We start from the raw sequence: 3,493 nt of genomic DNA, 5'->3' as shown, positions 1-3,493 counted from the left end.
GACAGCCATCCCAGTCACCCTAGCTAATTCAGCTGATAAAATGAAGAAACGAGTTCTACAGGCTCCTGCCTGGATTTCAGTGCCTTAGAAATATGAGATAAAATAATGATAAAATTTTTAGCCACTAAATTTTGATGTAGGTTGCTATGCAGTAGTGGATAACCAGAGCACATACATAGGAATTAATAACGTGCAGAAGATGCAGTGACTTTTGTTGGGGCCCAGGGCCCCATATGCCTCAATAGCATATTGATTATTTTAAGTTACATTTACTTAAGAAACAGCCAATACAAGTGGGACATTTACGACCTTTCTCTTTCTCTCTCTGAAAGCTGGAGATGAATTTCCCCCTGCATCTAGAGGCTGAAGGACACCCTTATCACCAGAGCGGGGGAGTTCAGGCTGAGAAGCCTGTATACACAAACCTTGTTACTTCTTTAATTGACTACCCCAAGACCACACTGTTTAAATCCCTCACTAATTGAGCAGCCAAAGCCTAAATTCTTTGTCCTGCCAATTCTTCAAAAATTTACTTTTTACCTAAAAAGTATAAAAGTTGCCTTCTTTGGCTACTTCTTAGGTGCCATTTCTGTGAGACTTCTGTGCACAAGAACTAAAGTGTTCTTTTTCTCCTGTTAATCTGCCTTATGCGAATTTTCTTATCAATCCAGCCAAAAGAATTCAAGAGGGATAGAGGGGAAAATTTCCCTCTCCTTGACACTTGTAAAGAGTACATAATGCTCACTGAAGTTGAGAAATAATTAATAAAATACTATTTCAACCCCCATTACTGTCAAGCTTATTTATTAGAGCCTAATAGACATGATTCATGAAAAAAGATGACTTGCCAACAATCTGATGAAATGTAATTATTAATTCTAAAAGCATTTTTTTAATGCATGTCATATCAAATGAACTTACTCCATCAAAAAGTATATCTAGCTAATTAGTAAGAAAACAGTCAATTTTAGTAATCTGAGTTATATTCAATTATGTAATTTGGAATGACATATCATAACTTTGACTTTTATTTTTTTATTTTTTTCAAGCAGAATAAGAGATCTCATACTGAATTTCTGATTACAGCTCATACCCTGTAGGTGGCTCTCATGTTCTCCTGCCCGTTAGTGTTACTGAATCAACCTATCTGTTCATGATCTGTTTGGAAACTTTGTTTCTGTCTTCAAAGTAAAAAAATGGTTTTAGCATGCATGAGTCAGCACTTCCATGTATTTAGTCACATAATTACATCTATACGTGTATACTTTTGCCCATAATTAAAGCTGGGCGTTTAGATATATACCGGAAAAGTCATAAAATGATGTTATAGTCATGAACTTTCACTTTAAAAAAAGGAAAACTGGTACAGAGCTGTTCCTCCAACAGTCTCAGCTCGAGACAATCCGCGCAGACCGAACAGTCAACATTCGGGGGTCTCTAAGCAGCCACCGGCTGAGGTCAACTGACACAAAGAGGCAGAGTCGTGAGGCTGAACAAAGCCAAGGCCACACTAACAGTGCCTGTGTCGTCCTTGCAGCCTTCGCAGACTGCAGCTAGCTCAGAATTCAGTTCACGGGGGCTCCCCGCTTAGCTCGCAAAGGTCATGAGTTACAGCCGCCCTCCTCCCAACATGGGCGACTTGATCTCCCTCAAGGTGGACAACCTGACCGACCGCATCTCATGCCACACCCTGAGGCACATCTTCGAGAAGTATGGGCCTATCGGCGATGTGTACATCCCCCGGGACCGCTTCACTCAAGAGTCCCGTGGCTTTGCCTTCGTCCGCTTCCACGACAAGCACCACGCCGAGGAGGCCATGGACGCCCTAGACGGGAACGTGCTGGATGGCCGAGAGCTGCGGGTGCAGATGGCACGCCACAGTCGCCTCCTAGATTTCCTCCAAGGCCGCAGCCAGGAAACTCCTCCCCAGGGTCAAGAACGCCAGAGCCACAGCCCGAGGCTTCGTCGCTGCCGCAGGTGCAGCACCAGGAGCCCATCGCCACGTCAGGCCCGATCTCGTTTCAGCCGCTCAAAGTCTCCATCTCGCTCTTGTGATAGTTCTCCATCATCCTTGAGATCAAGATCTACTGGAAGTACCAAGTCCTCCTCGGAGGCCAGATATCCCTCAGCAACCACGACTAGGTCAAGATCCAGAAGGCTTCCACCAGGAAGAAAGTACAGGCCCTGAGGACAATCAAAAAATCCCTCCAGGTTTCCAGAAGAAGAAGGAGCAGTGTCATATTAGAATAATAAGTCTTTATCGAAAAACTTGAAAACTGGGGTGTGGGGGAGAATGAGGGGGACAGCGGGGGGAGAGGAACAACATCTCAGTTGATCAGACAGTCCTTGAAATTAGCCACTATCTGATGAAAAGGTTATTCTTTAACGCATTGTGTAACTTTTTACCTGTTTTGAATTTTGCCTCAAGAGGTAAACTTCATTTTATAATGGCATTTGGTTTCTTTTATTCACATATCTTTCAAGTTAGTGAGATGAACAACTTTGTTATTGGTTTGAATATTTGAGGTAAAGTTTCATTTGTCTTTATATACTGCATTTTCTTTGAAAGTAAACAGATTGGTATCTAATTTGTGGCCTCTAGACTTAAGAAAATGTGTGTAGCCTTTTCTTTTTGAGTAGTCAAAGACTGCCTAGTGATTGACTCTTCATTGTCATCATTCTTTTAAAAATAAAGTCCTACTTGAAGTTATTATAAGTGTATGTACATGTGTTACTTACCTTTGGATTTAAATGGTAATCTGGATCTGCATCGATACAGAGAAATTTAAGGTGAAAATAATTTTTTAAGAATTATTTATCAAAGATACTTCTAGTTGCATGTGTTTTTGTGCAGTAGACACAGTTGTGCAACAGTTGGGCAATGACGATTAACTGTTAAGGTGGCGTTTTGTAGTACAGAATGCTTGGCTATTTCACGTTTTCAGCTGATTGCTCCTTTGTAAAGGTAATGTGCTGAGCAGAAACAAATGGTTATCCAGCTTGTTAAAACACCTGACAACTGTACTTGCGGTCACGCAGGCCCAGGCCTCGCATATATAAGGGAGCATACAGTGAACACATCTAGCACGTGAACTTAAAAGTAAATGTGTCTTTACTTTTTCCTTTCACACCCAAAGTGGTCAATCTGACCATCTTCAGTTATGAACTTAAATATGAAAGATGCTAAGAATTTTTTATTTTCTAAGTGCTAATAACATGCTATTTCTTTTTCTTTGTGTATGTACTGTATTTTCTGAACAAACATTATTCCTGGTGTTTTAAAAAAATTTCTTGTGATTATATTGTCATTCATAAAAGTAAGAAACAGAAAATATAATTGAGGTCATACATCTCACATGTGTTATAAACAAAGATATCAAAACAACAGAGTATCAACTTCCAGAGATCCAAGGTATAAACATAATTTAGCAAGTTAAAATCAATGTCACACACATCTGCTACTACCTTATGGCTTTGATCCCCAAGCTGGGTA

At 40.5% G+C, this 3,493-nt stretch overlaps 1 pseudogene across 1 annotated transcript; it reads left to right on the top strand.

Moving 5' to 3' along the window:
• The first annotated feature begins 1,436 nt into the window (after positions 1–1,436).
• LOC145535964 (serine/arginine-rich splicing factor 2 pseudogene) lies at positions 1,437–2,710 on the top strand (annotated as a pseudogene). Its single transcript, XR_014075555.1, has one exon. The product of XR_014075555.1 is annotated as a serine/arginine-rich splicing factor 2 pseudogene (transcript).
• The last annotated feature ends 783 nt before the right edge of the window (positions 2,711–3,493 follow it).

This window comes from Giraffa tippelskirchi, chromosome X, assembly GCF_054371585.1.
Source record: "Giraffa tippelskirchi isolate mGirTip1 chromosome X, T2T-mGirTip1v1.2.pri, whole genome shotgun sequence".
Classification (NCBI taxonomy): Eukaryota; Metazoa; Chordata; class Mammalia; order Artiodactyla; family Giraffidae; genus Giraffa; species Giraffa tippelskirchi.
Note: the sequence above shows the minus strand (reverse complement) of the source record. Positions and strands in the feature narration are given on the sequence as shown.